The 27229-nt window shown below is 35.9% G+C and overlaps 1 long non-coding RNA gene across 1 annotated transcript; it reads right to left on the bottom strand.

Annotated features, from left to right (window-relative positions):
• Positions 1-990: 990 nt before the first annotated feature.
• Positions 991-2727, bottom strand: LOC136286010 (uncharacterized). Its single transcript, XR_010719677.1, has 3 exons — positions 2649-2727; positions 1837-1926; positions 991-1714 (listed from the first exon to the last, which is right to left on the bottom strand). It is a non-coding gene; the product is annotated as an uncharacterized lncRNA (long non-coding RNA).
• Positions 2728-27229: the final 24502 nt, after the last annotated feature.

Genomic DNA, 27229 nt, shown 5'->3' with positions numbered 1-27229 from the left:
TTTTCTTGTAGTCAATAACTCAATGCCTAAACAAGTAGGGGTTTCCTTTTGGTGCTCTAAATAGCTCTCCAAAGGCATCTTTCAATTGACTCTACAGAGAGTTCCCAGTACTGTGAACCACTCTGTTCCACCCCGAGGAACAAAGATTTAAAGGCCAGCTAAGCTAGGAGGCAACCTAAGCACTCATCATGTGTCCCCCTGATTTTGTTTACATTCTTGTATTGGAGTTCTCACGATTTTAATATAAACAAACTAGATTGTTTTCGCATTCCTCTCTGTGATAGACTGCTGGTTTGACCACTGGGATCAGAGGGGTCTTCCTCTCGCCCCCCAATCCTTGACCAAATCCCAAAAACTATGTAAGTTGAGTTCCCAAAATAAAGGAGTTTCTTTTCTCGCTCTCAACCTGATGGGTGAGTGTCGTTCTTTCGTGTCCTGATTGTGACAATCGTGAGATTTTAGCCTCAAGATTTGAGATGTAGTTAAACCTCAGAAACCTGAATATTATGCATTTTCCACACACCATTTTTGCCTGTGTTGTCTTGGCCACGTTCCGGTAATAAGGCTTCTACTTGAAGCTGTGCTTAACTTATTCATTGAAGAAGATTACTTAACTGTGTATGCTTACAGAGTGTTGGAACTGAAAGTAGATAACAAAATGACTAATAATCTGTTTTAAAGATCAGCAATGATTTATAAACTGGCAGTAGATGTCTCTAACCCTTGATTTGTCTTATAAAATTAGGCCTTTTACCAATCTCCCTGGACTCTTTCAAGTCACACTTGTAAGTGAAGATTAGTGAATTGGAGTTCCATAAAAATAAAACTGCAAGTATAAGCCAGAACAACTTTTTTCAGATATTTGGACAGCATGTTCATTGAGGAAGCCAGATAAGAAAAAAAAAAAAAAAAAAAAAGTCTACTCATCAATCATCAATAAAGAAATGAAATAACATCTTTAGAATGTTCCTGAACTGATTTTTGAATTTATTTTCAGTTCAGATACATCAACATGAATTGTTTTCTTGCTTTAATCTTCAACAATCTGAAAAGTCTGAAAAGACTTAGAAATGCTGTGTTTCTATATCCATCCCCCCAATAACTGACTAACCTACCTCATCTCCTTTCATAATTTCATGAATATAGTGAGTTTCAGAAAACAGTAAAAGGCTGAAAATGGGAATGTGTTTTCAAAATGAATTTCTGGACGATCAGAACTATTTTAAAACAACACATATCTCTAAGGAGAATAAAATTAATTTTAATATGCTTTCAAAGCACAACGGTAGTGCTGAATCATTTAATTACTAAAACTTGCTAGTTGAAGATTTGTGGTTTTTTTCATCTTAAAAACATGTGTAATAGGTCTTGGACATAGTTCCACTGGATTCATGCGCTGAAGTTACCAATCTTCTCTATTAAAACTTAGGAATGTCACTTTTCTTACCAACCTTTCTGTCCTTTCAGTCTTGATATCCCCTCCAGTTTTTCTTTTATCTCTATAAATGTAATCCATCACTTGGTTTCATAGCTCCTCTTCTTTTAAGAACCAAAAACTTTGTCGTCTTTTTTTTTTTTTTTTTTTTTTTTTTTTTTTTACATTTTAAGGTCATCCTTTAAAGAAGATGGCATACTTAAAAAATAATGTCTCTTTGTGCTATTCTTCAGTAATTCTTCACTCCAGTTTCTTCACAATATATTCCTTCTCGTCAATCTATAATAAAATGCAAATGAAAATTCACTGTATGCTATCTGATAATTCGGGAACCCAAAATCTTGCCTGCCAGCCTCCTGAATAAACCTCCTCTCCTGAAGTCAAAATTCCTTGCTACTTGCCTTCTTGTCTTTCCTTAGGATCTTGAAGCTCTACTGATTGTAGTCACAGCTGCCATTTATTATCATTATAGTGAGGCAGATATTCTTTACCTGCAGGACAAGTATAGCAGCATCTGAAGTTAGTCCAGGACATGCATTCAACAACTTACACACCTTGTCACCTTCTCTGCCTACCTTTTTTCAAATCCTACTATATCACAGTAGTGCAGTTGTTTATAATATTCTGGTATAAATTTAGTATGCTCTGTAATTTCTTATTGACATCCAGTTCCTTGTTTCTATCCTGTGCTGTGCACATTAGAACAAGGGCACTTCAGATGGATGTAGTCACTTCAACATTTCAAGGGAAATGTGAACACCACTTCCCCCTCCCCCCCATTGTCCTTTCCCACACACATTCTCCTGCATATTTCAGGCTTTGCTATCTTTTCTATGATGAATCTTGCTTGAAGTTCTCTTCCTTGTGTTATTCATAGGCAACTATGATGCCTGAAACCTCTTTATCTTCAGCAGCTCTTATTCCTTGAAGTAGGTTCATAGTTACAGGAACAGAAGTCCTGAACATGACAACTCTGCAGCCAGGAGTTGACATGCAATATGTTTCTGTTTCCTTTCCCTTTAATAGTATGATTCAGGGCATCACCACCTGGGCTTTGCCCCTCTCTTTGAGCCCTAAGTGTTCCCAGCTTCCAAGTCTCATAGTCCTGGAAATCTTTGTCCTATCCCTGCTCAAGCACAGGTTTTGAACATTCCTCCTGATTGCTATGGGTTTCAGGCTTTGGACGGTGCCAGATCTCTGCAAAGATACATACATCCATACATCTTCCCTGATGCAGCATGCTCTTCTCACCTCCCTTGTCTCATTCCTTCGGTTTAGCAGCTTGACCAGAGCACACCTTCTGCAGCTGAAGGTATTCCCAGTTCCTACCTAAGAGAAGAGAATTGGGTTCATCTGGCAGCCCAAGATCCAATGATTACACTTTCCGTTGGAAGTCCCTCCTGGGTCAGTGTCTGTGTTAATCTACAAGTCACATGGACTAAACGGTGTTCTTTTGTGTCAGTCGAGCTGTCTGGGAGTCTCAAGAAGCATATCAGGGACTTTGGAATTATCCTGTTTATACCAACTTTGTATGGACTACCTAGCTCTCCTTTGCATGATCTATTTTTAGTACTTTTGGTGTGCTGGCATTCCCTGACATCAGTTTCCAATAAGAAACTGGGCACAGATCTCTGCTTATTCTGAGAGCATTCCTACTTGGCAGGAACTGTGTCTCTTGGCAGACACTGTGACTCAGTTCCCAGCTCCCTAGTGAGTAGACGCTTGTGCTTTTCATTTCTATTTTTTATCCCTGTCAATTGCAGACATTCACAGGAGAACAGGTACCAGGGTTCTGGTAATGAAAAGAGATGCATCTATATAGGAAGATATCTCAAAGATTAAATAATGCTAAGGCAATGACAGTGCTTTTGAATAAGAATCTTCAATGTCTTTTCTTTTTATTTGTAGTTGTCTCTGCTTAAAGGCATGGTTTCCAAGACATCTTCCATTTAAGGACTCCGCTTACAATTGCATGAAATATGTGACACTAGTCTGAAAAGGCTAATCCTACTTTTACCATTCTATTCTCTTGATGTTCTACTCTAGGCTTATTTCAGCATTTTAGAATCTATGAGATTATGGAACATGATGAGGTAGTGTGTAACCTTACATGGTCAGAAGTTAATTGGTATTTAAAAGCTTAATTCCAAGAACCTGTCAATGTTTTGAAGCTTATTTTAACAGCAGAATAGAAAGAGAACAGCAGAATGGGGGCATTACAAGTGTATCAGTGTGGTGTAAGAATTTAGACTGAAGATATTTAATTAGCTGAACAAGCTTCTGTGTGGAGCTCTCTTTTAATGAAATAGATTATTTGCCAACCTTAAGAATACTAAATCTGAGTTCTTCTGTAATTATTGTGGAAAAATACCACCTAGGGAGATAAAAATTTAGTCTGAAGTTTTAATCTCAGTAAGTATGCAATAGGTAAAGGGTATAAGCAATATTTACCCAGGCATCAAGAGAAGCAATACCTAAAATTCCCTGTCAGACTTAGAATGAGTTGCAGTTTTCGTGTCTCAAGTGGCAGATCATTCAGAAGTTTTTACCTCCTGTAGCAATGTTCATTTTAATCACCTGATGCCAGCTTAAAATTCAACATTTTTATTGATTAAACATTTGATTAAACTCATTCTAATGTTTATGTCCCCAACTTCTGTCTATCAGTTTCTTCAGACTAAATGAGCCATTTTCAATCCATGGAAACTAATTTTTAGTCTGTTGATTTGTTTTTACAGAAAGAAACTTTGAATACCAATGTGCAGCTATGTGAAAATTATGACCCTTGATGGTCATAGAATACTATTGAATGTTTAAAATTATATCTACTGTAAATCATATTTCAGTAGGGTGGTTTTTTTTTTTTTTACAGCTAGTGGCTAATAAAAATCCCACTGGGCAGTAACATTATACTCTAAGTACTGTATTTATTCTGATTTTCCAGTTCATTGGTTTGATGTTTACCATCTTCTCTGTAAGTATATAGAATATAGTCAAAATCCAAAAAAAGAGCACCATGCATTCAAAACAAATGAGCTCTGAGGCAAATGACTTATTTCTATTGTGGAGTAATTATTATTGTATATTTCAAATTGAGAGAATGGAATAGTTTTTCACCACAATTCACATATTTTGAATTCTTTCAGCAGGCTGCTGCTCTCAGTTAAGTCCTATGTAATTTAAAATATATCTAAATAAATACAATGCATTCTCCTCTGAGTATTGTGTACCATAAATTTTATTTTATAAAGTCTAATAAAAGTGTCAAATAATGCAAAAAAATTCATCAAAAGAATTCCATAATATGTAATAAGAAAAGTGAAGTCTACATATTCCTAGGCTTCAAGGAATTATGGACAGAAGAATCAAAGAAATGTGTGTATGTATGTATGCAAGCTTTGGTGTAATTTTCAAAGGCTGATTAGGGAATCTTCCCAACTTAATTAAAAATAAAGTAATGACTCAAGTTTGTGTAGCATGGTTGCCAACCATTAATTAAAATCCACACAGATGATTAGGGATCAGACATTAGGTAGAGGCAGATGTGATTTTTTTTTTTTTTCTTTTGAAGTACCTTAAAAGATTCAGAGTTCTAAAATTTTGGTTTCACTGAGAATTGAAATGTATTCTGAAAAAAATGTGTCTCAGAATACAAAATGTTCTTTGATAAACCTCAATTTTAAATTCCTTGAAGCAACTAATTTGGTTAAACTCTTTATAGATTTTCACATGTTAATGGGAGAGTGTTTGCCTTCATTTGCTCAGAAGGACTGCCTTCTTCCCAGCACAGTGGCCAGAAACCTGGGTTCTTTGCCCAGGCGAAGAGACAGAGCTGACACTTTCCTCTTCGCAGGCTCAACCAGTAGTGAATTTTCCCGGATCACAAGCACTCACACATTTGTGAATTCCTGAGTGCCAGCACAGACCCTCTGATTATGTTTTACCTCTGCCCAGACCCCAGGCTCTTTCACTCACCCCAGAGATTTCTACTCTCCAGCTGGTCCAGCTCACTGCTTGCAACAAACATGAGCAGTCACATACTTGTCCTGCGGGCACAGAGACCCACAGCACAGCATAGACCCTGCCAGCACCCCTGCTGAGATCCAAGCCACCTACTCTCCAGCAAGTACAACTTAAAATCAGTTTGTGAGCACAGACATCAAGACACACAGTTTTGGGATGAGGCAGCTGGAACTAGAAATATGGGCTTTTCCATATCCCTCATTCATGCAGGTCTTTCTGTAGCTGTTTTCTTGGGACACACATAATTCCTGTACCAGTGTCTGGAGTCTAAAAACCCCCTATTCGCTCCAGTTGCTGACATGGAGACCCCACTGGCTCTGGCAGCTGACACAATAGCCCAGCTGAAATCTGATTCCATTGTTTGGCACCATGTTGCACTCATACACAGGACTCATGAGCAGATGGTGTTGAGTTCTTGCAAGATACACACTTGGTATAGAAAGTGAGATTACACAGAGAGAGAGATAAGATAAGGCATAGTAAAATATATGAATATGAAGGAGAAGGGAATAAAGGTGACCTCACTCCTGATAAGTAACAGCTGTGTTAATTAACCAATATGGCCTCGTCCTTGATGAGTCACGGCTACATCCAATAAGGATGAGTGAGATAAAAGAGGGGGTTAGCTAGTGAGGGGAGGGTCATCATAGAGGAGGAGAGTTGAGGAATATGAAAGAGAGACTCATGAAGCAGGATTCTGGGGGGAAAGAATGGAAGGTCAGTCTGGGTCTGCAGTTAGAGCCTGTTGTTGGAACACGCAGCCATAGTCCATCCAGGTAAAAGCCTGCATTCAGAGTCTGCGAACTAATACATGAAGTCATAGTTTAGCAGGAAATAACCAGAAGTCAGAAGCTGCAAGGCAAACCTACAGCAGGAGCTTGCTGCAGCCAGAGTCATTGAATAGTTGCAGTTAAGATGACTAAACTGTGAAGAAGAATAAAGTGGGACCCTTTTTGGCTGTGTTTAACAAGAAGGCTGTGCACAGCCTTTCTACCCTATAATAAGAGGGCTGCTGCAACAAGAAGACAGAACAGACTTCATTTATCAGGTGCAGGGCTTAGCCAAAAGAACATACTCATTGGCAAAGTTTTACACTTATTTGGCCTCTTTTATATCCTTCTCTGACTATCCCCATTTCTGTACCTCCCTGCACCCCTTTCCCCACCCATTACATCACCATTTGGCACAGTCCCACTGACTCCCTCCAACATGTAGGACATCCAGGCTTGCATTCTTTTCAGTTGCTGAGTGCTGGTTTGTCTGAAGATCCTTGACATGCCATTGATTAGTGTCACTGACCAGATTTGTTTCTGGTTGTCTCATTCCTTTTCCACATACCCCTTTGAAACAAACAAACAAATAAACCACATTTTTACATTCCACGTACTCTTACCAATTTTTGCCACTGACCGGGTTTGTTCTTATCATGACCTCCTTTATCATGTGTCAGGCTGGTTTGTCTCTACATGTTATGGTTTGTGGTTTCTTTGATCAGATGCCCTCAGAGCAGCAGACACACCCTTTCCACATTATCTTATACTTTCAAATTCTCTCTGCGTAGGTGTGCGAAGTCTGTATAAGCTTTTTTGATTGCACTGCCTTTGACATTTAAATATGGATCCCATCACAGCATGAATTACAGGCATCAAAACTGAAGCTAATGTTACTATCATCAAGAATTCACAATAAAAATTATATTTGCATTTTATTTGTATTACTTTTCTCAGATTAGATATATTTTCAGATAGAGAATCTTTGGTAAAGTTAAATGTAAGAAGAATAAATTGTTCAGATTCTCTTTAGAGTATTACAGATGTACTAGCAGAATTCTCTAAGATCAACTGTGAGACAACTGAAAAAGAACGGGACATGCAGAAATTAGTTATTTGTAGATGAAATAAATTTTAGTATGGTTCCTTTATCCAATAGTCCCAGAATCATCTCCATTTACCTCTTACTGTTTTTGTTGCCAGTATAGTCTTTGAGTTGAGGAGAAAATTCAGTTCACGAAAGAGCTATGTTCAGGAAAACAGTTATCCTTATGTTATCTTATACTTGAGGGAATACATAGCACAGAACTATCATGCTACTCCATAAAATACTCTGTATACAGTGAAGCAGCAATCATTTACCCCACATAATTAAGTCTAAAAAACTCAGTAAATTCTCTTGCATGCAGTCATTTTTTTTTTTTTTTCTCACTGTGACTTCACTCAGTATCAGACTTTGGTTACTGTGTGTCAGGAAGCCCAAAGACAGAGAAGAAACTATAAGCTAATTTGGTAAATGTAATCTCAGGACAGTGGGTTTGTATTTTAGACTATGCACACCCACATCTATTATTATTCAGATAATCTTTAATGAGAAATAATGATATATTCATCATTTCAAATAGAACACTTTTTTTCCTTTGCATGGCCATGAATGAACTCAGATTATCTCAATGATTACCATACTTTTAAGTTAAAGTCAGAACAAATTGTTTTCAGCTTGCACGTCATTTCAAGTGTGCTGCTCCTCTCTTTCAAACTTAAAGGTTGATTTTTGTGCCTGAAACCATCTCATTTGTTCTGAATACACATCTGGTCTTACGAAGGAGCGTGGATTTTCCTACAGACATAACCTCATTCAATATATTGCAATACTGATATCCCCATATACAAGTAGGATGATCCAATTTTCCACTGTCTTGTAGCTTTAAATGTAAATGTATTTCATCAAGAAGTTTTGAAATTATGCTTTAGTATTTTTATCCAAGGTATTCAATAGCTTTAGTCAGTGTTATAGTGATCTGGATGAATGAAGATACATTTTAGAGTGCCATCAATTCAAAAATTAAAGCTTTGTAGCTACAGTGCATGAGGTACGGCTACATCAGGTATAAAGTGATTGAAAATCAGTGTTGTAGTATCCTGTTAATTACAGACAGAGAATATGAGTTAAGAAACTCAGTTTCTTTTGTTTCATATCTGTTTTAGACTCACTACATGAGTACAGGCAATTTAGATGTCCTTGGATTTATTCTATATAATACTCATCTGGAAAATAAAAGGTAATAAAATAAAGTAATATTAATTTACATTGGAATATTCAAGGGACACTTCTAATATGTTTGCAAAACACTTTGAGACACTTCATCGTAAGTTTTATTTTTATGGGCATGTATCTTTATATAGAGATATACCTATACAGAGATATAAATAGTGTTCAGTTGTTGTGATAAGTGTTGACACAGCTTACATATAAGACCTTACCTTCATTTTAGAACATGCAATTCTCTGCTCAGAGGCATTAACTTTCCACCTATTTAAATAAGTCATCTACTGTAATGAATTCTCTTTAAATTAGAGTTTCATTGAAGGGTGCTGATTACAAATGAATGAAGCAGCAGGGGGAGTTAAGAAGGTTTTCACAGAGTGAGAATTAAAGACAGAAGACAGAGAAGCTCTGTGGGGCTTTAACCATATCTAATTAAAACTCCTCCCGAAAACTGCTTAATTTTGACCTTCAATCTTTTTTTCAAGTAAAATAAATCAATTTCTGTTTTCTGAAACAGATATAAAAGAAGGCAAAAGACAAGTTTGCCATTTTGCTCAATGCTTAGCAGCATTTAGTAACCAAATTCCTTGTCCAAAGTTTCTATTAATGTTTAAAAAGGCATAATTAAATCACTAACTGTGAAAGCGACACCATATTGTTTGTGAGCAAAACTCACAGTTTATTGAGCTTTATTATTGTCATTTATTACAAATAGGCAGAAACACCACCATACATAAAACCCAATTGATGTTTTGCTTTCATTGCTCCTATTCTGTGCTTTAATTAGGAATACAAGTATATCAACTAAGATGATCAAGCATATTTTACTGAGATATCTCTCAATGCAGGAGCTTAAGCAAATTTTTTAACAAGTACTAGTCATTATTGTCTTAGAAAATTTCAAAAATATTCCATAGCAAGTTAGAAGTTTGGAAACTCTTCACAGAGATGCAAAAATTTTAATCAGGTCACTTGCAATTTGCATGAGGTTGCTAATCACAGAGATGAAAGAATACCTTTCCCTAAAGAAGTTTTACTCTGGAAACCAGCCCATAATAATTTTCTATGTAGCACACTGTAGAAATATCAGTGAAAAGTGAGAGAATAAGTAATGTGGGAATAAGGAAAGCTTTTGTACATGATTGAGCTGCCTACTGCTCAGCAGTTCTAGACTTAAGTTATTCTTGATGTAATTGGAAATACAGCTTAAAATGCCAGAGCAACTCACTGAAATTGTAGGAAATGGGTCTGGAAAAAAAATCTCTCAAGCAATGGTTTCAGCCTGCTATTAAAATGAATAGTAATGATACATTTCTTCACCTCTCCTAAAGAGATACGTGTCCTTTACAAGCTCTCTGTTAAATTTACTGGAAGGCTGTTCCAGCATAAACGTGTCCTCATCCATTTAGAACCAGTGCTTTGATTTCCTGTTAAAAACAGTTCCAGTTACAAGCAAGCAAAATTTTAAGTCTTTGATACTCCTACAAATGCACACATAAACAACCGTGGGGTTTTTTGTATTTCTAAGAGAATTCTTTTTTGGTCTGTCTCCTTAGGTTCAGAAATTATAAAATTATGTGTCTGATTCTAAGTCATCCACATAGTCTCCTTTGCAGTCAGAAGAGAAATAGGTGCGTCCAAGGTGTTTATGTGTGTCGAATTACAGCAAGAAGAATCTTCCGGAGGTATTTATTTCTCTCCCCTAGGTAAAAGCAATCTTAAAACTATCTAAGCTTTAGACAGGTCCCTTCTAGAAACCAAAGATAAGGTAATCCAAAGTAACAGGGGCTTTCATTAAAAACAGTACAGAAAAAACAGTACTGGAAAAAACAAAAAAAATGAAATCCAAGGAGTAATTTTTAAAATTTGCACATTTGATTCAAGCTATAATTTTAATTGTTACTTGATCCTATGATTAGCTAACACTTCATGAACAATTAAAACATTTGATGAACGTTTTTGGGTAGGGTTTTATTTTGAATTATGCACAGATAATCTAGAATCCAGTGTTACAAATAATACACAAGAGACAATGAATTAGAGGGAGTTTTAGAGGATTAAAAAGATAAGTTTATTTCCCAATATTTCTTGATATTTAGCTGATGAAGTCTTTCTAACGTCTCCTCTGATTTGTTACCCAATGAGTCATAATTCCTTACAACTAAAAGCATTTTCCTAAATAATGATTCTTATAAGAGTATAATATTCTCAAATACTAAAACACTGCTACAGTCAATATGTATTAATAGTAAGAGAAAAATGTTTCTATCAGGAGACAGAAATAAAAATGATACAGAGTAGGGACAAATTATTTTTTGCAATTGATTTTGAGTTACTATTTTGACTTGTAGATCAAGAAAAACACCTTTCAATCTCTTTGAAAATCACTAGTCGAGGAGTTTGTCTCTTCATTCATGTAGTAGCACTTTAGCAGTGTATACCCTTATAGAAGTATTCACATAAGAATTGTTGCACAGATTTTTCATTCAGTGTAGTATTAAAAGACTAAATAAAAAGTTAATTGAAATTTGGGTTTGGTGTTATGGTAAAGTTTTGTCATTTTGTTTGTGTTTTTGGGGGGAATGGGGAAATGTAAGGACTTTTGAAAGTTGATATATTTTCTGCTGATCTGCAGGGTTTTTTTCTTCTGTCTGCTTCACTAAGAGTCTGTAATATTCTACTGCAGGTGCTTTTCAAACTATTTTGTTAGCAGATATACATGGTGTCTCTTATAACACAGTTTCATGCTCTGCAGTGGTGCACAGGTTACAGATATCATGACAGAGATAGGGAGCTGTGCTAGTAACATAAACAAGGATATTTAGCACCTCTGGGTTTAGAATATAAGAATGTCAAAACCTAAGATTTACAGTACAGAGAAGATGAGAGCCCAAGGTGATATTGTAAAGATCTTTTTTTCTGTCTCAGAACCGGCTCCTGCTTTGCTCCCCCTGGCTGGGTACTTTAGGACAATACTCTGGATGTCAAGACTCCTGCCCTGCTGGCATATTATTTCACTTGACTTCGCATCCATTAGGGAGCAGCTGGTCCTACCTGCTTTCTGACACTTTGTACCATCGCTCACAATGACTTAGAGTTCCTGCTTATTTGTGTATTCTCTCTGCTATTCACATGATTCTCAGTGTTCATCTGTTAAAAAAAAAACAAACAAAAACAAAACAAAACAATAAAAAAACCAAACAGAAACAAAACCCCACACACAAATAAAAACAAAAAAAAACAAAACCAACCAACCAACCAACCAACCAACCAAACAAACAAAAAAACAACAAAAAACCCCCACAACAACCCAAACCCAAAAAACCAAAAAACCCATCTGAAAGCAGCAGTGTAGGATAATTGACTGAAGAGTTTGAGATTCCTAAAGTTCCCGACACATATTTAGCACAGTCTGGCCAACATCTGCTAAAGCTTATGGTACTCTTGGAAGTGGGCCACCTACAACTAGCATCATGCTGCACAATTCTTTTCTTTATTAGCTTCCCAGACACTGACCTCTGATGAAGATATAAGCCTGACACATGATAAAACAAAAAGTAAGGATGTACTTTTCCTCTCATAAATAGAAAAAAATATTTATGGAGGGGAAATGGTTTCTGAAAGGAAAAATAAATAGATGTACAGAGGGATGCATTTCTGAAAATCAAATCACAGAATTTAAAGGCATTTTTGCTGGTATGACCATGTAATCTCTAAATTTAAAAGCATCAATTGGATGGCCATTTGTACAGAGAGTCTCAATGCCTGAAGAGGTCATTGAGCTGAGGATACATGATGCTTGTTTAGGGAAATCTTCTGGTTTTACTAAAACCTGCTTTCTCAGACTTCTCCTGGTGTGATGTTTCCCCTTTAATTCTGCTTCTGCCTCTGCTCTGTTCGCCTATACCTCTTCTTTTGTTCCTTTTCTTTTTCTCACATCATCTATTTCCTAGGGTTCCCTGTTTTGTTCCCTTGTCTTTTCTGTTGTCTTTTATATTAAAAGAGAAAGTAAGAATAGGTTCAGGCCGTTTGTGTAGTTTGTGTTTTAAGTTAGTACTGATTTTGTGTGTGATACTTGTAAAGGCATTGTTCTTGTATTTGTGTTGATGTGTGCGTGTAACCCCAGGAATACATGTTCCAACCTGCCATCAGCTGGACCTGGTGTCAGGAGATTACAGCCATGCCCCAGCAGATCAGGAAGAAGAATGTCCCAGGGTCTTGAAGCTCGCAATCCTCAATTCCCTTTAACAAGGAAGACCCTCAAACAGAGGCCATCAACTCACAAGTACTTTGAGAAGCCTCAAGCAGTTTGCAAGAAAGCAAATGCTCAAAAAACAGCGCCATGTGAAGGGGACCCATGCTAGAGCAGTTCAAGAAGACCTGCAGCTCAGGGAAAGGATTGACATTGGTAAAGTTCATGGTGAACTGTATCTAGTAATTGTTTCTAGTGGTAGACACCCCATGCAGGAGCAGAGAAAGAGTGGGAGGATTCCTTCTCCTGAGGAGGAAGAAGTGACAGAAAGAGCATGTGAGGAACCAACCCCAGCCCCCTCCATTCCCTGTCCCCTAGTGCTGCTTGAGGGGAGGAGGTAGAGAAAATTGAGACTGAAGTTCAGCTCAGGAAGAAGGGAGGGAATGGAGAAAAGGTGTTTTAAGATCTGGTTTCACTTCTCATCATCCTAGATGAATTTGATATGTAATAGATTAATTTTCCCTTAATCTGTGTCCATTTAGCACAAGACAATAACTGGTGACTGATTTCCCTGTTCTTATCTCAACCCATGAACCTTTAGTTTTATTTTCTCTCCCCTATCCACTTGAGGAGGAAGAGGGATAGAGTAGCTTTGGTGTGCACCCGGAAGGCAGTCAGGCTTAATACATTACAGCAAAAATGAAATACATTTATTTGCCTAACAGCATCACAGTGATGGGTTTTCACATCATATTTTCTCTAAAAATAATTAAAGCATGACAATTTAAGAAAACAGAAAATAAAACTAATTAGGAAGTGATGGACTAGTCACTGGCAATTCAGCCTCACTGATTTCATGCAAGTGTGTTTTGCTGGCAACATCCTTGTTCTGTCACAGGTAATGTAGCAAGGACAAAAACTGTAGTGGTCTGAATATTGAATACAGCATTTTTCAATTCCTTCCCAACATTGGCTCAAGATGTAGCAGTAAAATGTGACCTTTTACAATTCATTTCACATATGACATGTTAAATCTCAAAAGAGAAAATTACAACTAGTGCAGGAAAATAATTTATAAGAAATTCAATATACATAAATAAAACTTGAGTTACATGTGAAGGACATCTTAAGTAAACGAAGACAAACTCTCATTTTCATTTCCAAATCTCAATATTTTTTTTGGTTTAACTAAGTAACTAAGCACTGCCAGACAATAAATTACACAACCTGTGTTAAATCCATTTCACATCGGTAATTGTTTAAATGCACATTTAACATCTATCATTTCCAGGATATTTTTAAAGGGTGCACTGTTGCACTGTTCTTTCTTCTTTTTTCTTATTTATTTTTCCTCCCTTCCTTTTTAATAATACCTACCTTTGTAAAAAAAAAAATAATTCATAACTCTTTTTGCAAAATCTTTCGAGATGAATTGAGATTCCTAACAATAAACATTCCAGCATGGATGTTTATTTTAAAAAATCAAAAATTATCTGTCTGTGAAAAAGAAGTATGATTAATATAATTTTTCAATTTATTTGGATGTATTAAGATAGCAAATTAAGTTTTCAAACTACATGGGATCTCACAAGCTCCTGTTTTAAGGGTTTTTTTCCCTTTTATTTGCAGCTTTTTAATATACATTGCATCAATTTTTTTTTTAGCTATCTATTACTCTTTTTTTACTATCTTCTTTTTATATCCCAAGAGCATCATCACGGCAACACACTGTGAGAAAAAGTACACTTACTTCAGTGAGAGTTAAAGAAAGTGTTGCTAGCTCAGGTACAAGGACACTGACTCCAAAGCTGATACTTTGGATCAAAGGTTATAGAGTCATTGAATTCAGGATAGCAGCTTGGGTTGGAAGGAACTGAAAGGTCATCTAGTTCTCCCTCACTGCCTGAGCAAGCACTTTATCCATTGGGACAGGTTTCTCAGAGCCCCCATCCAGCCTGGCCTTAAACACTTCCAGCAATGGAGCATCCATAACATTTCTGGGCAACCAGTCCCAGTGCCTCATCACCCTCACAGTAAGGAATTTCTTACTAATATCTAGTCTAAATCTCTCCTTATTTACTTTAAAAACATTCCTCTTTGTCTTATCACAATCTACCATGTAAAAATCACTTTCCGTCTGTTTTTTTTAAACCCCTTTTAAGTACTGGAAGGCTGCAAGAATGTCTCCCCAGAGCCTTCTCTTCTCCAGGTTTAATTGCAGGTCTCTCTAAGCCTGTCTTCATAGGAAAGGTGATACAGACCTCTGATTATTTATTTGACCCTCCTCTGGACTCACTCCTACAGGTCCATGTCTCTTTTTTCCTGGGGCAGGATGCAGCACTCCAGGTGGGGATCTCACAAGGTCAGAGTAGCAGGGCACAGTCTCCTGCCTGAACCTGTTGGTCATGCTTCTTTTAATGAACCCCTTGATTCATATTAATTCTTTCCCTTTCCCTTTCCTTACAAAACTTGAAAGTAAAAGCTTCTCAGGACACATTCATAGGAAGTGAAAAAGATATTTCTGAGCACATAGAGTGAAATCTGCCAAGATATTCTGTAGCTTTAGAAAGCATTTTTCCCCTCAGAAATAAGTACACATCCTTTCCATCCAGACTGATTAGGCTCAAGGGGCTTTTCTAAGATGAGCTACACAAGGAATACTGCAAATGCCTAAGTGGAGAAAAAGCTTTTCCAGAACTTGTAACTGAGGAACATATGAAAAAAATTATCAAAAGTATAGATTGCAACCTTGATTTTAGGGACTGAGTCTTGCAGCCTGTCAGTAAATGGGAGCTTAAATATGGGATATTTCAATCTGTCACTGAATTATTTCAGTGAATTTCTACAGGATGCGTACACACTTCCTTGTGAACTTGGATTTGACAGGAACTGTTTACAGTTCTCAGTGAAACCCTGAGTTCTCCCCAGCGAGGATCTGGTGATGTTACATACTGAAGATGTGTACGTTGTATAGTCTAACTATTGCAACATGTACATTTGAACAGTCTTGTACATGACCATCTCAGAAAGAAAGGAAGAAATAGAACTCTAAATATATAAGTGTATGTAACCCTTTGGGCTGGAGATTGGAGGTAAAAGGGCTATTTGCTGCCATCTATTGATAAACTGGACAAAGAGGTGGAAAGAGCAACAAGCTCTGTGTTAAATATTCTCTCTACCATGATACAAAGTCTTGGCTAGTTTTGAAATTTTTCTTAAAATTTTCTTGTGGGATCAATGAAATTACAAATTTTTCTGATACTGAAAACCAATCAGTGTGACTGTTCTCAGGGAGGCAACTTAAAACTTCATAGTGCTTACTGTGAAAAACAGGAGATAACAAACTCATTCAGACTTTGCGGCAAGAGTGAATCCTTGGTAGTTCGTGAGTTATACAGTCACATAGACCAGCAAAATCATATACACAATATGACCATACACATTTTTAAGTACCCCCTCTAGAAAAATTACACAATGAAATGTGCAATGTGAAAATACTGGGGTGATATGAGAGAAGATCTCCAAAACAAACAGCTGCAAAATAAGACTGATGACTGGAAAAAAAAAAATTCACCTTTTATGATGGACATTCCCTAGTTTTATTCAAATGTGTTGCCTTGAAAGATTTTATCTAAGTTTTGCATTGAATTTCACCCATATCCCTGCAAATCCAGAACCCAAAATTTCTTCTGACAAAGTTCTGTGACATTAGTTATGCAAGAGGAAAGTTTTTATTCATTTGTAGTTATTCTGTAAAAAAGATGAGGATAATCGAGGTAAATTTATCATATTCATCTTTCCCTTTCCTGTTCTTGATAAAATGGAATATAAAATTATGACTGTTTAGGACACTTCACTGAGGATATTTATCAAGAGATTGTAGAAATGGTTTGTGTTGGAAGAATCCTTAGAGAACATCTAGTTCCAAGCCTGCTGCCATGGACAGCGACAACTTTCACTAGACCAGGTTTCTTAAAATCCCATCTAAGTTGTCCTGAACTACTAGGGACAGGGCAGCCACATTTTTTCTGGGCAACCTGTTCTGCTGCCTCACCACCGTCACAGTAAAGTATTTCTTTCTAATAGTTAATCTAAATCTACCCTCTTTCAGTTTAAAGTCATTACCCCTAGTCCTATTACTACAAGCCATTGTAAAAAATCCTCACACTTTCCTGTAGGTCTCCTTTAGGTACTGGAAGGCTGCTAGAAGGTCTTGCCAGAGCTTTCTTTTCTCCAGGCTGAACAACTCCAACACTCTCAACCTGTCTCCATAGGAGAGGTGCTGGAGCCTGAGATAAACATCATCTTCTTGCTCCTCATCTGGACTCACTCCAAGAGGCCCATGTCCGTCTTTTTTTGGGGGCCCCAGAGCTGGATGCAGAACTCCATTGTGGGATCTCTTGAGAGATGAGTAGAGGAGGTGAATCATCTCTCTTGTCTTGCCAGTCAAGCTTCTTTAGAACAGCTCAGGATATGGTTGGATTTCTGGGTGCATATTGCTGGGTCATGTTGAGCCTCTCATCCACCGACTACCTCAAGTCCTTTTTCTCAGTACTGTTCTCAATATATTCCCTCAATCCCTCAATCCACTTGTTCAGTCAAGACATTTGGGTGTAGAAATTGGGCTGGGCACAGCAGGATATGTACATGTGGAATTATAGAGCTGCCCAAATTATGCCCTGAATGACTGCTGCAAAATGAGAGAAATATTCAAGAGGAAGATTCAGTCAGCTACCTCTTTCCAAGTATTCCTTTTTCTCAAGACAGTCTATTAATTCATATTTTCAGATGACTGGCTGGTGAGGTCCTACATCACCCCAGGAATTACTGACTAAAGAAGTAGCTGTGCACACAAGATCAGCCCTGTTATCTCTAACAGTAATGCATCTGGACTCTAAAAGTGTAAAATCTCTTCTGCCATCTCCCTGTATAATGACTATTATCCTGGCAACAAATAACATTAATAATCTTGTCCTGCATATCACAAAAAACTGCAAGAAGAACTGAAAAGACATTTAAGAGGCAGAGTCTTTGGAATTTATAATGCAAGGTAAGAATTTGGTCAGCATCACCTCTTTTTGATGAGTGAGCTCATGGAAATGCAGAGTAACTACATTTTTCTTTTAGCTTAACAATGAATGATTGCTACTAGCTTCTAAAATGTTCCCAATCAGGTGTATATCTGCTTTCAAAAATCAAAACTTGAGTGAGGAAAACCAAGCTATGAGTTCTATGTATGACAGGAATTCATATAACAAATATAACAATTCATATAACAATATAATAATCACACTTAGGACAAGACAAATACACAAGAAAGTGTAAGATATACTGATCTGGGAGAAAAAGAGACACCAAGATAGAACAAAAGATGAAGTAAAGAAACTGATGGAGGAAAGAGTGTCTTATGCTGTGAATAAATAAATTATAACTATATTAACTTTTTTTTTAAACCTAAAAAGCAGTTACACTTTGTTTTCCCTTTGATCCACATTTTTTATCTAAATACAACAAGACAGTTAAACAACATGAAACTTGAATAATGAGGGTGAAAAATGCCTGCAGACTTTTACAGCAGTATGACCAGAATCAAAGGGAAATCAAACCAGCAGCTTCAAAGTGCTTACAGCTTTCTGCTTGGCCATTCTAGGCAGGTCTAGGCACAAAGAGAACAGTTGTATTCCCAGCTACAAGGCAGGTAAGAGATACTTGAATGCCCAGCTTTTCACTTTCTTCTGTTCTGCAATAAAGTAAGTTACAAACCATCCTGTTCATAAAGTGCTTTCTTGGAAATGCATATGAAAACAGATGGAAGTGTTTTTATGAAGAATCTGTAATTCTGGAGGCAGATGAGGTATTTCATTCTTAGACTTCCCTCATCTTCCCCCAGAGGGTATCTGTTGAAAGATATTTTGGTCCCAGTTATTAATAGAATTATTCTGATAAAATGAACTTGGAAGAAGTTTTAACTCAGCAAGCTTTGAGATGAGCCCTCTGTATGCTTATCTGACCTTCGAGCTGTATTTTCAAGTATTGAGCTAATTAAAAGATAAAACAAACAAAATCCTTCCTTACTCTGTTTGACATATTCTAGTTTCTGTCAGGTGGCCTTGGGCAGTCTGGCCTAACACAAGCTCTGCTGAACACAACAAGTAGTCAGTACATTTTTTCAGTATTCTACCACTCTAGAAATGTGCCTGTGAAGTGCACTGATCTGCAAAGATCAAGCTCAATTAAGAGACATCTCAGAACAACCTTCAGCTGTATAAGGCATTTGGCAACACAGGGAGCCTTGAGACTTTGCAGAACTCTAATTCCAGGGAGACCGGAAGAGTCTTATTCCAGAGCTTCCACATATGATCAGCTTAAACTTTTTGTGGGAAAACCAAAACAAAATCCCCCACTAAGCCAACTAGCAAAACTAATGAATAAATACAAAACTAGCTAAACAAACCCTCCAAACCTAAACCAAAACAAATAACAAAAAATCCCAAAACCAAAGAAATTTGAAAAAAAAAATCCAGTCTCTTAGTCAGACAACACACAACCATAATATTGATTATATTAGATGCTATGGACACACTGAAAGAAGCATATCCCTTAGCTATCTTGAAAATGTCAATAATCTTAATAAAGTAGTGGTGATCTGTAGGAACTTAGGAACAGATAAGGATCTGTGAGTACTTAAAAGCTGGATACTTAATTGTCTATGTAGCAGATGAGTTGGCAGATGAGAAAACTTCTAGAAGGAAAAAGAAATTAACTGGGGGGAATAGTAATATTTTAGAGATTAAAGGTAATATTTGGTTGAATACAGCTGATGAAAGAAAACAAATGCAATTATTCTGTGGCACAGACAAAGAAATATCTTTGAGAGATTTTATTTTAGACACGCAGAAGTGACAAAACATTGAAAATGTTGCCTCTTTTAAAATTTTCAAAGCTGGTTTCCTCCAGTGCCACTCCTTTTAAGAAAATAATAACATTATAGAAAGGCTGCCATGGAAAAAAAAACACCAAAAAACAAAAAAACAAAAAACATTGCAAAAAGCTCATGTTTAACTCACATTTTTAGAAGTAAATATCAATGAAAGAAAAATTGTGAAAGCTGAACTAAATATAACTTTACATTGTCATTATAAAAGCTGTTTTCTAGCATATGAAACATGCTAAATAAGTTATAAAAATTAAAAGAACAGCTAGAATATGCTTAATATTCATGCATTGTCAGAAACAATCCAATGTGATGAGAATTCATCAACTGAATGTATTTCTCTTTTCCTTTTTTGCTTTATTTTAAATTGTGACAGGCAAAATGGCTAAAATCATCATAATAGTAGAAATAAACCCTCTCTCTTTCAGAATTAAGCAGAGATTATCTGGAAACAAGACTGAAATGCTGAAAGTGAGGGAATATTTTCTGACTTCCAACAACAATATTGATAAAATACTTCTGCATTTTCAGAGATGCTTTAGTGGCAGCTCATTTGAACACTCTTGAACTTTTTTGTACATCATATTTCCCATCAGAAAGCAGTCCTCTTCAATTACACTGTCTGACCAGTGGTGCACCTGGGAGCTCTTTTTCATGGTGGTGTGTTTTTTTTTTCCCATATCATCATAGGTGCAGCTTGGCCATCACAGTGAGTGGGAATATGTGACAGTGAGAAAAAATGAATGTAAAGAAATGTATTTCAGATTATTATGGCAGCTTCAGCTGGGGAAAAAAAAAATACCTGAATGTTCTGTTCATGAAGAGTTAAGGGGCTTTCATTGTTAGCACAGAAATTATTCTTAGAAAGTTGAAACTTTTTGAAGGAAAGGGAGGTTTTACTGTAAACACAGCTTTCTGTCTAAATAATATATATGGTGTATTTTTACGACAAAGTTTTTTGTTTTGAACATTAGTCATGTGTTTCAATGTACCAGTGTTACAAAGGGAATCTTGTCCTTGAGTTACAAAGCCCTCATGATACACTGCACTATGTATTCACTGAGTATTTGTTGTAAGAAGGGCAGGAGAGTATCAGGTTTTCACTGTCTTCATATTATAAGAAGTTAAATGAGTGCTGATACAATTAGAAGAGCATAGTAATTTAAAATTTTTTAATGTGAAAGGTTAAATCAAGGCTAAAAATCTCCATCCAGTAGAAAAGTAAGATGTCAATACAACATCTACTGTTGGGCTAAACCAGACACTCCATAAAGAGTCCTCCTACTAAATTCTATGGGATAAGTATTTTATAAAAAATGCTAATTAAGGTTTAGCAAAATCTGTTTTGCTCTGCATTTACTTTTAAAAAATGTCTGTTCAGCATGGAAAAATAGGAACATGGCAGATGTTGTGGAAAAATCAGCATCTATTGAGGGTTTCAAGTGTCCTAAAAAAGAATTACTGCCTTTCTGAATATGATCAAAAGAAGAGAATTTTTGTTAAGAAGAGAAAAAGAAAGTAATTCTAGTGAACAAAAAATGAAATAGCATATGCATCTATGTTTTAAACAATCAGATGCTGTAAGTGATGTGCATTTTGTTCTGATAGTAATAGCTTAAAGATTTGTTTTACTTCTACTTAACTGTTTTTGACTATAAGAATAAAAGCAAAGTATGAGGGAAGAAGAAATGCTACTGATTTTGACAAAGTTAAGAGGTTGACCCTGACAAATAACATTATGTAGGACTAACAGTGAGTATAAGAGGAAAAAAAGCAGGCTAAATTTCTAGGCATTAGAAGAGGGAAATCTAATCTCTCTGTATTTACACAATACATGGATTTATAGGTAAGTGTATAAAAAATATTTTTCTGAAAGATTCCCATGTTATTCCCCAGTCACAGATCAGTTTTCAAGGATGGAAAAAATCCACTGATTTCAAAAGAATTCCCAAAATAGAAGATGACTCAGGAAAAAAAAAAAAAAATCTCAAACATGCAATCCAGTAGTATTTCAAGTTAAAGGTTGGAAACTGTTTAGAACCACCTTAGATGCTCTCAAATGGACAACCAAATACCACAGGGGTTTTAAACATTTTTTATAAATATACAAATATTCAGAGTAAATTCAATAATATTTGCATGAATTGTGACAAAACTCTGGTCGTGTGGGAGTTAACAATTTACTTCTCAAAAGCCAATAATGTCTGCAAGCACTTGTGATAAATAGGTGGTTTATTTCTGGTCTTTATTGTGAAGTATTTAATTTTTACTCTGAACAAAGCCTTCGCTATTATGCAATGAATTATTACTTCTCCCTAGGTTAGGCATACATATTTGAATTACTTGAATAACAGAGACACATTCTCTTGAAAAGTTTCCTGCCTTGGGCCTGCTTAGATACATCCTGTTAGTGCTGTTTTCAAGGTATTTTCTCTGTGATGGAGAAAGCAAGGAACTGAAGATGAGACATAATCTCCCTTGATTTAATGTTCCATTTTCAGGCCAGCAGTTTTACTTCATAGACATTCAAATACAACTGAGAAAAGTTCTAAAACATATGTGAGTGGGGAACTTGTCTGGATGCAAGGATGAAAGAAAAAATCCCAGGGTTTCCAGCTCAGTTCATAAGCCTTTGCTCTCTGACAGAGACACCAATCAGGTTCTTGCATTATAAGAGACATGGGAATTAATACAAAATGAAGTGTAAGAGAGAGACGAAAGAGGGAGATGGATTTCCATTTAAAATACCCCTCAAATCCTATCTTCTTTTCCTTCTAGTTATAATTATTTGCAATTCATAGTGATGTCATGATGTTCTCATTTTTATTGTCTTTTCTAAAATCAGTGTTGTGAGTCAAATGTATTATAGTTACTACCAGAAAACTGAAAGAGCCCTTCACTACTTTCATAATTTTGAGGCTTTTGTAATGTCTTTTTATTTCTGTAGTAGATAGAGATCCATAAATTTCCATTCTGCATCACACACAATGAGACATGGAAACTTATATCTGAATGGAAAGGAAAGACAGTGTAGAAGATAGTAAAAACTGTAATAAGCTGATAGTATGTTTCTCAGACCTCAGGATACTAAGACTTCTAATGCAGTGCATTTTCTACCTTGTTGTATTTTCTACAAATGTATCTGATAGTCTTAGAATATTTTTCTTTTGTTTAGAAAGAATTTAATGTTTTACTTAAGGGGAAAACAAACAAACATACAAAGAGGTATCAAATTGTCATCTGGATTCAATTTATGTAATCTTGTTTTAGATGACCAACTTATTGGCATTGACATTTGACTTTATGAGGCAGACTCCTTTTACAGTCTGTGGAGAGTAATAAGCACTCTGGTTGTGAAATAAATAAGTACAGCAGAAAAACTCTGGTCCAGGAATTCCTGCTTTTCCCCTCTGTCAGCTTAGGGGCTGAGATACAGAAGACAAGTTATAGAGTTCAAGAATGTTGGAGAGCCAGTGGAGGAACAGTACTGTGTTGTAAACCAATAAGAAAAAAAAAAAAAAAAGTTTTTCAAATAACTTTCTTGTAAGAGCCAGCAGAGTTACACTGAAAATATTTTATATGAAAATTCAGATATGTTTATGCAGGAGAAAACCTGCAGATCCAGAGTGCAAAAATATAAAGATTATTTTAAAAGATTTCTCATAGCAAACACTATATGTACTTGTGAGGACTATGCTTGCTTCCTTCAATGTAAATACGGAAATACTAAAACCCAAATGCAACTCTTTGGATTGAATAGCAAACATATTAACACAGTTTTTGAGTAGCAGACTGCATGAGCCTTTGCTACCGAGTAAGACAGCTGACAGAATCCTGTGATTTGGCAGCTGCAATATCTTTACTGAAAAATGCAAAAATTTAGGCTGTTCCACCTACTTGTGTCTCAAGAATTTAATCCTCTGATCATTATTTTAAATCAGAAATTATTTATGTGGTTATCACACATTATTAATTTTCTTTCTCACTGTCAATTTTTTCTTTCACTTCAACAAACTACATTATTTGGTTTCTTGTAAATTCAGAGTTTTAAAATACTGAATATCTAGATAGTTTATTTCCCCAGATTTCTGAGTGATGTCCAGAGCCAATATTCATAACTAACCCTAGAAACTCAACCTGCCCTTTGTAAAAACTAGTCTTGTCTTGGATAAAGAGCTTCACATCTAGAAAACTAGTTGTAGTGGTAGATTTTTGCATTGTACAAATCTAAAATGAGTTGAAATTAAATACAAGGAAACTACTGAGATACCGAAAAGGGCATGCTCCAAGCAGCAGCTTGGCAGTATGATCATAGATCAGAGCCCTATGGAGCATTGTGATGTATATTAATAAATAAGTGTAGACATGGGCTAAATGCCCAGAAGATGTTGATAAAATCTCGTTCAGATAGCAATCAAAGAGTGCCTTTGGCACTGTATGACAAAACACTGCATTGATAGTATAGCAAATGAGGAATGCATTCCTTATCTGTTCCTGGTACTTGTGAAGGAAGACAACAGAAAAGTATGTATAATGTAAAATGGAAGGAGAATACAAAATATTGGTCATAACACTAAAAAGGTTAAATATTTTGTTCTTTTCATTCAAAAACTGTCACAGATTTTCACATAAAGAATTAGTCACAAAAGCTTCTATTTCTGAAAAATTATCTAATTCTATTCATATACTAAAAAATGACGACAGCAGCTATTTTGACAGGTCTGTCGTCAAGTGAGGTGGCCACTGGGAATCAGATATTCCACTAAAATGCAACTTCAAGACAGTGAACTGGATATCTCACTCCTTGGGAAGATATCATGACTAGTTTTTACTTATTAGAAAACATAATAAGTAAGATGTCAGGACTACTGTAAAGTAGATAGGACTCTAAACTGAATATTTATGAAAAACAACCTTTTTTTCCTATCCAGTTGTGAAAGACAAAGTTTTTACCCTCGAAGAAATTATATATTTCTGATTATTTTTAAATATTCCCAGACCTACTCCTGTTTTTGTTTCTTTGTTCAGTCTTTTTTTTTTCTTTTTTTTTCCTTTTTTTAATTTTTGTTTTGGTTTTTATTTTGGGTGGGTGAAGTCTTTTTTTTTAATTATTTTTTGAGAGGAAGACGAATTATGACAGACATTAATTTATTGTGGGTTTTATTTTCAATAATTGGAATATCTTTTTAGATGAGGGATATTGATATAAGAAAGATTTTTGAAGGGGAGAATTTTCTGGATGCTTCCTTTAGCAGCCCCTCCTTTGCATTTTTAGACCAATTTATTTATTTATGTTCAATATGCATGCACCACACAGACGGATAGCTAGACAGACACATGCATGTGGAAACAAGCCAAGGGACCATACCAATTATTACTGTTTGTCAAGGTGTCAAAAGTGTCTACAGAACAAGGCGACATATGCAGTTGTTTTGTTAAGATGAGCAAAAGTTCTCCTTCTATATGAGAGCATGTCTTCAGTCTCTGTATCTTTCCAAGTTTCATACCAGCTCTGTGTCAGGATTATATCAATTACGTGCCGGTTCTCTCCCATTACATCTTGCTACTTGTTTTATACAGAAGAAAAATACAAACTTGTGAGTTCTTTAGGAATGAGGAAATGACAGAACAGATCTCTAACATGAGTGATGGACCAGTCCAAGAGGTGTGCCCAAAGGCAGACACATTCAGGCACAAGTGAAGTGTGCCACAATACGTGGGGTTTGGTTTCAAGGGTCGTTGCAGTAAGTGAACTGGCATAGGCTTTCAGTACGTTATAACAAGTCTCTCTTTCTTTGTCTTCATTTTTTTTTCTTCCCATAAAATTTGGAGTAATTTGTCCATTATGAGCATTTTTCTTTTATATTCATCTCTTTAAGTTCAGACTTCTGAATGCATATTATCGTGCTGTTTGAAAACTGAGATATGTTTTACTTCACAAAGAATTTCATCATGTATAAGCTTACTGGAAAACAATAGTGATCTAAAAATGAATCAGGGATAAAGAAAACATGTACACAACCTTCAGGGCTGAGCAACATCTAGTACCTGCAACCTCTAGGGATATCTTCTGACATGGTCTCAAACACTGGTTACTAAAAGTGTTGGTAAGACTGACTAATATGACACTGTTAAAATGTATTAAAGACACAATAGGCTGATGAAAGTAGAATCCTATCACACTGCAGCATCTTGCCATTATTAAAGCCTGTCCTTGGAATCTTGCCTAGTACTATATCTCTTAACAGATTTCATAAATGCTACTCTATTAAAAAATATTTACAGATTTTTTTAAGATGCTATCATTTTAGCCTATATTGCTTGGGTTTTATTGGGGTTTCTTTCTTCCTATTTTCTAAGTGCTAATCAACCTTAAAGTTGAATGCAATTTTATAGAAGCAAACAGTCTAAAAATTTTCAGTTTTCACCATCAAGTATATTTACATTAAACCTTGAATGACATTTAGCCTTCATTCATAAAAAAGGAAGATTTGTTTTATTTACTTTTACATGTCTCCAACTTTTTTTGTAATGGTTAATATCTCTTTGCAACAGAAGCACATTAATTTGTCAAAAGTATTGTACATGTCTCATTTAAGTCTGAAGCAGAATGATTGGGAATGATTGCTGAAATCATGTTAAAAAATTGGTGCTTTTTATCTCCCTGATTTACGTTTTGTTAAAGACATGATGCATTTACTCATGACTGCTTATAGAAAATGTTTTGATTTCCATCTCTACTATGATTTCTGTTCCTCTTGAAATACCTTCAAATCAGTGTCCCATCCAATACTGGACTATAGCCCATCCAATATTGGACTATAGTCCTCGTTCCAGTCTTTATTCATTTTTATTCAATTGTGCACTGTGCTCCCTAATTCTGGCACATTCACTTCTACCTTCCTTCAAGCCCCCAGCAGAGTGTAGGACACTGCATTCTCCCCAGTATTCTGATTCCCTTTTCCTTTCTCAGTAGCAAAAGGCAAGAAGGCTGATATGGCATCTTCTTTCTATGCAATCATCAGTCCTTTTCACAGTTATGTCTTTGATCTCCTCTCCATACTTCCTCAAATTCTTCTTAGACATTTCTCCAGACAGTTTTTTCTTCACTCTGCAGGTCCTCAAGTCCTCGTCTCTGCAGTTATGGTCTCTCTGCTCAGTAACAACTTAGTCTGTAAATATTTATACATGGTTAAAGCAGATAGCCTAAATTTCATTTTTAAGTACTTTAGTAACCTCCTTCTGTCTTTACATGCACACCAAATTCATTCCCTCTTGACTTTCAAATTCCTTATATAAGAATTATCAGCTGAATCTTAAAGCAATATTTCCTGAACTAAAAGAAAAAAAATAATCTCTTTTTTACCCAATGTTCTTGATTTGATTATTAATTTTGCACTCTACTGTACTTATTTGCCTCATTTTAAACACATCTTAAGGTTTCTGTTTTCACATCATGTCATGCTAAGCTACAATAAAAGAAAATGTGTCTTTAATTAAAATCTGTACAACTCACTCTGATATCTGACAATATGTAGTCCCAAAACTCAAAGGAAGACCCAAGCCTTCAGCACATAAAGCCCCCAAAATCTGCAATCAAGAGTGT

Source organism: Chamaea fasciata, unplaced genomic scaffold (assembly GCF_029207755.1).
Source record: "Chamaea fasciata isolate MVZ Bird 193981 ecotype frontalis unplaced genomic scaffold, bChaFas1.0.hap1 SCAF_2, whole genome shotgun sequence".
Classification (NCBI taxonomy): domain Eukaryota; kingdom Metazoa; phylum Chordata; class Aves; order Passeriformes; family Sylviidae; genus Chamaea; species Chamaea fasciata.
This window is presented reverse-complemented; position numbering and strand designations above follow the sequence as displayed.